The following is a 10,430-nucleotide window of genomic DNA, read 5'->3' on the forward strand; positions in this document are numbered from 1 at the left end:
AAGGAAAGCCAAAAGTAGTTATGAGAACTCTCTTTTAGGGGACTAAAATAAGAAGCCAACAGATCTTTACATACTTCCCAGCAGGAAGCCTACAGTCATCCGTAACACTGCTGATAGCTCTCCATGCTTGGCAAGACTCACACTCAACCATCTGGAGCTCATCCATTGAGGTGCAACTTTGAGGAAGGAGACCGAGTGCCTGGCAGAGGTGTTCACATCGCAGCTGGGAAGAGGGTTTTGGCTCCCAAGCTTCCGCACAGTTTTATTTGACGGCAACTGAGGGTACATCTCTTCTGCAGATGGTGCAACTGCAGATGATGGCGCAGGCAGTCCCAAGCTAACTTTAAGCTAACTAGCAGAGTCACCGCTGACAGCGGCAGTGGAGTTCAGCATGTGCATCGAAACCCTCCTGAGAGACTAAGCAAGTAGTTGGGCCATTCGCCCAAGCGGCTGCTTCTACTTTTATGGGTACCAAAGCTAGTTAAAGCCAGTTCACCTCATGTCTCCAGGAGCCACAAAGCCACCGCAGCTCCTGCATCATAGAGCAATACCTGCATCACTTCTGTTCTCGCCAGCTGACGTTTTGATCTTGCTGATGTCTTCAGCAGAGCACCATCCGACTGAGGGCCAGGAGTTTGCTCTGCACCTCTGTCTCTCCTTTGAAGATAGCAGCAATATTCACCCTCCTCGAGGGCTGTTAATGAGAGCGTATTCTCTAGTTAGGGGGAAGTACAGCTCTGAAGCCTCTACCAGAGCTGTTCCAGACAATGCAGCCACGGGAGGTCTTTAAATAAGAGGAAAGAATCAAAGATGGGGAGTGACCTGGTCAAATCAGCTGGGGAAGAAGATGTAGGGGGGAGGTGGGAGAGAGCAAGCGCACTGGAAGCATTGTGGTTTTCTTCCCATGTCCCTTGGATGGCAAAAAGCAGTGGCATAAGAGTTCACAAGTGCTCTCAATATTGGCAAATATCACATAGAAGGGCTTGCCATCTCCGTTGCTAGAAAATGTGCCATCAGCATAAGAGAAAAGCAAATTACAAGGTAATATAGTGCATATCTATATGCTATTTATAGCCTCTCCCAACACACATACACGCATTTGTGTCCCCACGGTACTTTCTTCTCTGCACTTAAAACCCCTGCTTTGCATTTACACAGCATGTACTGAAACCAGCCATTAAGTTAAACACGTAGACTTTGCTTCTCTTGTCCTAAAGTTAACTTGGAGGACACCTTGCTGGAGGTGAGGTGAGCAGTGGGGGAAAAAAAAGGAGAGGAATGAGAAAGGGACATGCTTTTTGCCATGAAGCCACCACTAGAGCATGTAACAGCCACCCACTGCAGCAAAAGATTGCCTAGGTTGAGCTGTTCCTCCCCAGCACACACCTCCATGTTAAGATGAAGCTGCCGTATCCTCCCTTCCAGCCCATACCTCCTCCCCATGGAAGCCCTCAAAGATGCAACTCACCCACCTTCAAGTAAGGCTTAATCCTCGCTTACCCGCAGCAGCTCCTCAAGACTTCTTCCCTGTACTTTTAGGCATTTTATTCTTTGCTGGCATGCTGTAGGCACACCCAGTTCTCTCCTTAAAGCTTCTGCAGCTCTCCCGCCTTATGCTAGGAGTGACCACTTACTCTTTGATGACCACATTTGGCCAGAACCTGGGAAACTCTTTCTCCCAGGGCTGTAACAAGGCTTTTAAAGCATACTACTTTCCCTGAGACCACTAGCCAAAGTTAAAGCAGAGCCTTGTTTTCTTAATATCAATCCTACAAGGATCTGCTACTACAGTTATATGAGCTGGCAGAGGAGACTGGCAGGGGCGAGGAGGGCAAGACCCAGGGATGCACTTGGCCAAGCCCTGCAGAACAGATGCACCTACAGACAGAACTCAGCCTCCTCCCAGAGCCCAAAAACGGCACCAAACCCACAGCTGCATCGTGTCTTATTTCATATTTTCAGCCGCTAGATCAAAGGACAAAGGCACAAGGGCACAGTAGTAGTTGGCAGTCTGACCTGCCCCAGATTTTTTGAACCTGAAAAGCTACTGCAAGGGCTTTAGGAAAAAGAAACCCTCCCAATAACACAGAAGAGACAGGTTTTAATATTTCGTGCATCGTGGTCTGGCTCACAGCAGGTCACCAACCTTGGACAAAACCTGGTTAGAGGGGAAAAGCCTTTCTAGTGGCCCAGGAGCCTATAAAAAGGAGGAAAAAACGGGGCATCACACCTGCAGGAAAACAAGACACACTAACAAACTGACTGCACGCAGCTCCCAAAACATAAACGAGCCATGGGCAGACTTGATTTTTATGAAGAAATCGGTAATGGTTTAGTACAGACCTAAAGAAGTAGCTCCTGGGGCCAAACCACCAAACCAGGACTACTTAAATATACCACAGCTTGTGAAACCTTGCAGAGCAGCACTCAGACCTGCTGCTGAGCACGGGATGATTCAGCCTCTGCCACATCCTCCTCTTTACAGCTTTAAAGTGCCATCCGAGCACAGCTTTTTTCCTGCTGCTTGATGCTTTCAGATCCTTGACCTGGTAACAATATCACATCTGTTAGCTATTATCAGAGGAGGAGAAAGGCTCTCCCCTCCTCGCTTCCCCCCCATACGCAAGCCGGCGTGAACCCAGCGCGGCATGGTGTTGTGTCTGTGAGAGCTGAAAGCCGTCAAGCTCTAATTCAAACAAATCAGATCTAATCACCCTTATCACAAGGGCGATAAAATCAGCAAAACTGAGAGGCTACAAAAACACAAGCCAGGGAGATATTAAGCAATGGTCACAGAAAGCCAACACCTCTGAAGAGCTGTTTTCCCATAGAGATCTCACCCCACAGAGGACATCAGATCACAGTGGGGCATTGCTGAAGATCAGTGTCTGTGCAGGTTCTCTGCCATCTTTTGCAAACCTAAAAAACATTATTTCCCAAACTCTGCTGCTGGAAGAGGGGAATGAGATACAGAGGGCTGTGTTCCAGAATCTCCTATGGTTTCCACATTTTGGACAAAGCAGTCACAAAACCACTATGGATGGATGGACACCACGCTGGCCAGATGCTTAATAGGTGCGATGATGTCCAAACAAAACACAGGGACAGATCCAGGTGCTACAGAGGTGACCACAAGTCTTACGTTGCTTGCATACCTCCCCAGCCCAGAGCTGGACCCTGGCACAGGCACACAGCTGGAGACGACGGTTTTCTGAGACCGAGACCCCACTTTAGAGGGCAATACCGTCCTGGATGTTCAGATAAGCACAGTGGGGCTGTAAGCGTCAATCCTATACCTGCATGGAACAGTATCTCACAGCTGGTTCTCCTTTGCCTGGTCAGCAAGCCATCACCAACCCCTGATCCCAAATCCGCCAGCTCAATGGCACCGTACCGTAATAGGAACAGTCCTTGGCTGGTTTCCTGCCTTGGGCTGCCCATACTTTCTGAACCAGGCTTGTGATGAGTTTTTTCTGGTTAAGGTCAGCTCCAGAGGAACCACCTGGAGTCCTTGGCCAGCTAAAGGAGAACCTCTGCCCTCGTATGACTCAAGTTCCCATTGCAGAAGAGCCTGAGAAGCGTTTAGGGGAAGAGCATTTTGCAGGATGAGCAGTACGCAGATGGACACAGAACTTCCTGACACACGCACCCCATTAACTGTCTGTTAGTCATGACAGCCGCCAAGCCCTGACCTCCCTCTGGCAGGCATGACGCAAAACAAAGCTCCACTCACCAGCTTCAACGCTAGCAGCAAATGTCACGCAGCAACAGAAAAATAAGGGCTGGAAAAGACCTCAGGAGGTCACCTAGTCCAGCGCTGTGCCCCGTGGAACAGTCAGTGCTGTATTATCCCCATCAGGCACACGTCTAACCTATTCTGAAAGGCCTCTGGTGATAAAAGCAACATATTCTAGGCTTTTGCTATTTTTATCATGATCTTGAGCACTACTTGAAGAATGGAGGGCACAGAGGGGAATAGCTGCGTAATAGCTGAACACTGCATTACAAAAATTTTGCAGGACCGGCGCCGGGGGGGAGAAGCTGCTGAATAGATACAGGTATCTCAGCCATACATCAGTGCAAAGGTAAGGACTGGACCACCAGCAAGGTAACAAGGGCGTGAGAGTGGAGTGTTCTCAACCGATCTGGCCAGGCCACCTGGCAGGGTTGTGACATCTGGTACAGCCAGCAAGGACCGACCCTCCTTCGCCGTGCAACATGCAGGTACAGACCTCTGCACTGCCCACATCCCGCAACTGCTGCCTCCCACAGAAGCTGGCCTGACATCTTTCTTGAGGATTAAAAAAAAAATCCAGATAAATAAAAAAAAAAAAAAGCCGTGTTCTCAGCTGCACGGGAGAGGGTGTCTCAGCAAAATGAAGGTCTGGGCATATTTACACACACATGCAGACTGTTGAAAAGAACAGGGGAAACGCTTTGCACAAAATCCCATTAGCAAATAACGGGATTTCTGGGAGCACCATCTGTGCACCACATTGAACACTTGCCCCAGAGCATAGAGGCTAAAGCACGTTGCATATAGAAACCCAGACAAAAGAATATACAATAATACACAAAGGCAGGGAGAGCACATATAGGATGGGGAAAAAGCCAGAAGAGACGTTTTCCTCCCCATCCTCACAATACCCGAATCCCATTCTCTCCACAGCCTCCCCACAGCGGTTCCTGAGGCATCTCACGTCCCTTCTGTGCCCACTGTCAGGCCCCATGATGTTGCCGCAGAAGGGGAAAAAGCCTTGTCATGAATGAGAATCAGCTGGCAAACCAAAACCGTCCAGTGCGAAGTGACGCAGAGGTCTAATATCAAAAAGTTTTCTTTTCCTCAAGTGTTTTCCAAGGAGGTCTCCCATACTTCTAAGCCAAGAGGTTACCCGGAAAAGGCTCTGTCTCATCTGTGAGCTCCTTTCAGCTCCAACTCAGCAGAAAGGGCCCTGGGAAAAGTCCAGGAGCAGCCACGCTGGGGTAACTCTGAAACAAAACAAGAGAAGATTTCATGTTGTGTTGGGTTTGTTTTGCTCTCTAAAATCCACTCACTTTACAAATCAGCAGCTTGAATGAGCCATCGCCAGTGACTCTCAAGCACCCCTTCTCCTTCGCACTTCCAAATGTCTCCCTCTTTGTCCGCCCTCCCAAGGGCTCTTCAACAGCATCCTCCAAAACAGCTATTACAGCAATTACTGCAATTAATTGATTTGCATATCCCCAAAGCCCCATCATTAGTGCAACACAGCCAAGCGTGTTAGTGTTTAATAATATCAATCAACAATTATTCATAACATCCCGCCTTGGCAGACCTAAATATAGAGACAAGCATTCATGCGAAAACAAAAAGGAGAGGGGAAAAAAAAAAAAAAGCAGCTAAACAAAAGAATTAATTTAGAACAGAATTAGGATCATAGAAACTAGACAGACAAGAGACAAGGTCAGATGTCTCGCTCCCAGCTCATGTATGACTCTCCAAACCTGCCTGCTTTCAGTTACTTAGCTAGCTGCAACTAAATAAATTGATTTTCTCCTTGCAGTAAATAGCCAGCGAGCCGCAATAAGCATTTACGCGGTGGGGCAGAAACAACAAGAGACAACTTTCACAGCCTGCTGGCCCTGGTTCAGAAAAGCACTTCAGCAAAAGCTCGAGAGGGTCTCCATTCAGGACAATGCTTAAGCACACGCTGAAATTTAAGTACGTGCTTAAATCCTGCAGCTCCTCAGGCCAGGCGCTAGTAAAAGGGAAAAGGCTGCTATCCAGTTTTCCAGGCATTTTTAGCAACACGAGTTGCACCTCTTAGGGACCATATGCTCTCACTAACCTCTGGATTTGAAGCCAAAGCCCATTTGCTTAACGTGTGAGCCCTTCACGATGCAAGCGGTCCTCTCGTGCTGGGAGAGGAGAGCACATCGCACCAACACCGGAGCCCGGAGGTACCATCTCTATGGAAATAGTGTACAACACCACAAGCCAATGGAAAAACTAGCATCAAGGCTGCTCTTTATCAGCCGCCAAGCAAAATTCAGGTGTTCGGCTCCTCCACTGGTGTAAACTGATGGACTGCAGCAGGCACCAAAGGCAATGACTTAGTCTGCACCACTGGAGGAGCTGGCATGACCATGGTGATACAAAGCCACAGCCTTGATGCAAGTCACAGCTCTTCACCAAGCTGATGGAGTCCAGTTCTGACACCATATCTTATTTACTAAACAAATTAAGGCACGAGAGGCTCAACAGTGCTTCCCGCTCTCGAAGATGCGGCCGTGGGGCAGTAATGTCTCCAGCCTTCATCACTCACTACATCCCAACCATTTGGCAGTACCCCAGGCTGTGGCTTCAAAGCCATCTTAATCTTCCTTCATCCTCATCCAGTGCCCCCCGAGGTCCCACAGATATCACAAACAGTCCAGATATCACAGAGGGCGGCAGGAAGGACGGACTTTCCAGCTCTGTCAAGAGCTGTCCCTCCACGCGTGGGTGTGAGGAAGGAGCAGCTCTGCCCTTGCGTCTCACCCTCCGGCACTGAGACAAGCTCTCCAGGATACATTTCCCTCTGCTTTAGCTCCACCGATCCCACACCTGCGCTAGAGCTATATCCCAACACCGCAAGTCACAGAATCACAGAATTGCCCAGGTTGGAAGGGTCCTTTCAGATCATCGAGTCCAACCATCAATGTAACTCTGACAAACCCATCACTAAACCGTATCTCTAAGCACTGTGTCTGCCTGGCTTTTAAATACTTCCAGGGATGGTGCCTCAACCACTGCCCTGGGCAGCCTCTTCCAAGGCTTGACAACCCTTTCAGTGTAAACATTTTTCCTAATATCCAGTCTAAACCTCCCCTGATGCAACTTGAGGCCGTTTCCTCTTGTCCTACTGCCTGTTCCTTGGGAGAAGAGACCGACCCCCCCTGGCTACCCCCTCCTTTAAGGGAGTTGCAGAGAGCGAGAAGGTCTCCCCTCAGCCTCCTCTTCTCCAAGCTGAACATCCCCAGCTCCTTCAGCCACCCCTCATGAGACTTGTGCTCCAGACCCCTCGCCAGCTTCATCACACCAGCTTAAGAAGGAGGACACGCCGCTTCCCAGCTCAGCGCCCAGGGCTCGTGCTAAGAGCAACCACCAGCTACCGACTGCAGACTAAAGCTTTTTTTATACTGCCCGCAGCCTGCACCCCTAACTGGAAACTCATCCGGCATGAAATCTTCTATTCCCATTTTTTTCATACCCCTCCCTGCCTCCATCAGTGCTGATGCTGGGGGAGATGTTCGGCCTTGATGGTAGGAAGGAATAAAATGCGATGCCTCGTTAGCAGCATTCTAAATAGAAAAAGAAATAAATAAGGTTTAAAAGCCCCCTTGCCTTTTGTTGGCCTTCCAACTTCCCCTACTGCCTGTAACCACACACAACCCCCCGGGAGGTGTGCCCAAGAAATGAACTGCCAAAATCATGAGCAGGAAGCAAGGCAAACTACAATTGCAGTAAACCACTTCAAAAAGGCTTGGGTTTTGCTCAGAATCGCCTGAAAGGAAACTTGCCGCTCACGGATGTTCATCCTTCATCTTTCGCCCATTTTAAAAGAAACACCAGGCTGATTGTATCTGTTTTGTCTTGGGCAAAAAGGGTTACTGGAAGGCAGGGTCTCAAAGCAAAACATAAATAGGAAAAATAAATGCTTCCTTAAAACCCTATTTGGTTTGTTTGTGAAAATGCCCAGCAGTTTTCACTGCCTCCTAAGAGCAATTGATACATTTTAGGGGAAAAGTAAGACATTTGTAGCCACAATGCTATTTTGCAGAATAGCATGGAAGGGAAAATCCAAAACAACTAAGTGCAGAACTGCTGAAGCCTAGACAGAGGTTCGCCTGGGGCAAACATCTTCTAACTGCTGTAATTACCGTGAAAGGTCATCAAGGACACCTCCCTGTGCAAGCTAGAAAAAGTCATGTAAGCATTTCATGTGGTTAGCGCAGCTTTTTTAGTAAATGAAGCAAACCTCTGACATTGAGCCATAGGAGATGATATCAGCAAACAGGCATTTTTCTCAGAAAGGCCATGCATGAGAAAGCTGAGGACATTAAGCACCTTCCAGCTCCTTGCTATCTTGCTTTTAAACACGGCCATTAAAAACAAAGTTCAAACCAACCAAAACGCTGGGTAAAAAGGAGATGCTGCACACACCGGACTTCTCAATGACAGAGCCACATCCTGAAAGGAGTGCAAAAAGAGATCGGTCTGCAAATATAATTAGATTTAGGAGCCAAATTCCTCCTGGGTGCTGGCTATTGAGAGGTTATCGTGTCCCACCTCCAGCCCGGGAGGGTCCCCTTGCATCCTGTGCCCCAGTAAAGGTCATCTCGTACCAGCTCTCCTGCCTGTGGTGGCTATGGGCTGGTAACCTCCAACAGCCAGGTAACGACACACAGGCTACGTGCCGCTTGGTCGGTGGTCCAGAGACAGGGTGTGCTCCTCTCACACGCGGACATCGACACATGCCAACATGCTGCTCTGCATTGCTTTTTTGTGTGTGGCTTAATTAAAGGCAGATGCAAAGGGCGGTTCGCACGAATATTGATCCTTCGGTGTTTGCCTCCTTGGGCCCCCTCCCGAACAGCCTGTGGGTCCCTCCACAGCCTCACCCAAGAGGTGGGGCAGTGTTCTCTCTCCTAGGACACTCCTAACAGACCAGGGGGGCCAGGAGGACACATGGGATGCTCTGAGCAAGGAGTCCTTCAAACCCTGCCCTGCACAACATCTAGGGGTGCCAAGGGGCAGGCCACATCTGTTCAGCAGGATGAAGCCACAGCACACACAGGTCTGGCCACCTGATTTCACCTGTCTCAGGCAAAAATGCGTATTTTGGGGCTGGACTGCTTCCTTTACAGTTTCAGATCTCATTTTCAGAGGTGGGGGAAGAAAGCCTTTGATCCATTAAATACCTTTGTAAGGTACTCACTGTTGGCATCCGACTCTCTCAGCAAGATAAATATACAGTAATTTAGGTTGGACGGGACCTTTGGAGGCCATCTGGTTCAATCCCCAGCTCAAAGCAGCAGTAAATAAATCGCAGCACTTCTCCTCTGCTCATGCAGCCAAAGGCACAGGTGGGGAACGCAAGAGGAGCAGGGAAGTATGCAAGAGACCTCAATACAATAAAAATCTCTCTTGCTCTGAATGACACCCTGGAAAACAAGTCTCCTGTCTGAGAAGAGGCTGCTAAACCACACCTTGCCCTGACTGATCACCTCAACTCTCTAACCTCTCACTCCAGAGCCTTGGAGGGTCTCCTCTCCCCAAAAAGCAGGTTTTAGCCCTCAAGTCCCGACCAAAGAAACATTCAGGTGTGTAGAAGGCGCATAACTGACCTGTATCTGCAGAAACAAGTGTACTTGGTGCCTTTGGTCTCAATTTTACCCCTTTCTTCCAAGGGTTGATGGCATTATTGCACACCTTGTAACGCAGTCCTGTCCTGGCAAGGGTCTACCCTGACTTCATTTACCCCACAAAGCCAACCTGGGAAGAGCTGTAACTGCAGTCTCAAAGGTGTTACACCACCATATGCTAGCATCAGATACAGAAAATGTTGCAAAGCCTCTGCTTAACTGAGCAAATTCACCTGGTTTGTGCTTTGATCTTGATGCAGGAAGCAGAAAAACCCCGTGCTACCTTTCTCCAACTCAGGCAAAACCTTTCCCCATGGTCGCTCCCAGCTACAACCCCACAATAGTTATGAGCTGGTTTTTCTCTGGCTTTTTTATTTCATCTCATCATACCAAAAGCAGAGACAGGCCTGGAAACTAAATTACAGCCACCGGTTTCATTCATAAATTTGGCTGCATCCTTGCAAAGTGAGCTGTTGTTGTTATTTCTCACCATTTACCACCTCAAAGCCAGAGAGCATTGTTTTTATTGCTATTGTGAGAACAAGAGCAGGGGGAAAAAAAAATAATCTTGAGCTTCCTTTCCCCTCCCAATCAAATATAATGGAGAAAAAAAAAAAAACAGGGCGGATGTCAGATCCTCAAGGATTTTATTTTTTTTTTTTTTGAGCTATCTACAGGAGCTCAGCCTGGTGCTGCAGGTTTCTGAGTCTGAATTTTATCAATGGGCTGCGTTGGGTCCATTTGAAAGGACAGCAGGTGTTCGAACAATGAACCCAGGCTGCCTCTACATCTGGGCTACAAAAGGCATCACGGTGTTTACAAGAAACAGGATAATCAAGAAAACATCCTGCCGCAGGCACCTAAAAAACTACAGCCCCTTGTTATTCATTTTTTCTCTCACACTGCACTGTTTATTTATAGCACGAGAAGTTGAACCGGGAGGAGGAAAAAAGAAAAACCAAAGTTTCACACTCATTTCCACGCAGAAGTGACGCATGTGCAACGCAGAAGGGACGGGACAGCCAGGCGCTTGGCTCGTATTG

Source organism: Chroicocephalus ridibundus, chromosome 7 (assembly GCF_963924245.1).
Source record: "Chroicocephalus ridibundus chromosome 7, bChrRid1.1, whole genome shotgun sequence".
In the NCBI taxonomy this organism is placed as follows: domain Eukaryota; kingdom Metazoa; phylum Chordata; class Aves; order Charadriiformes; family Laridae; genus Chroicocephalus; species Chroicocephalus ridibundus.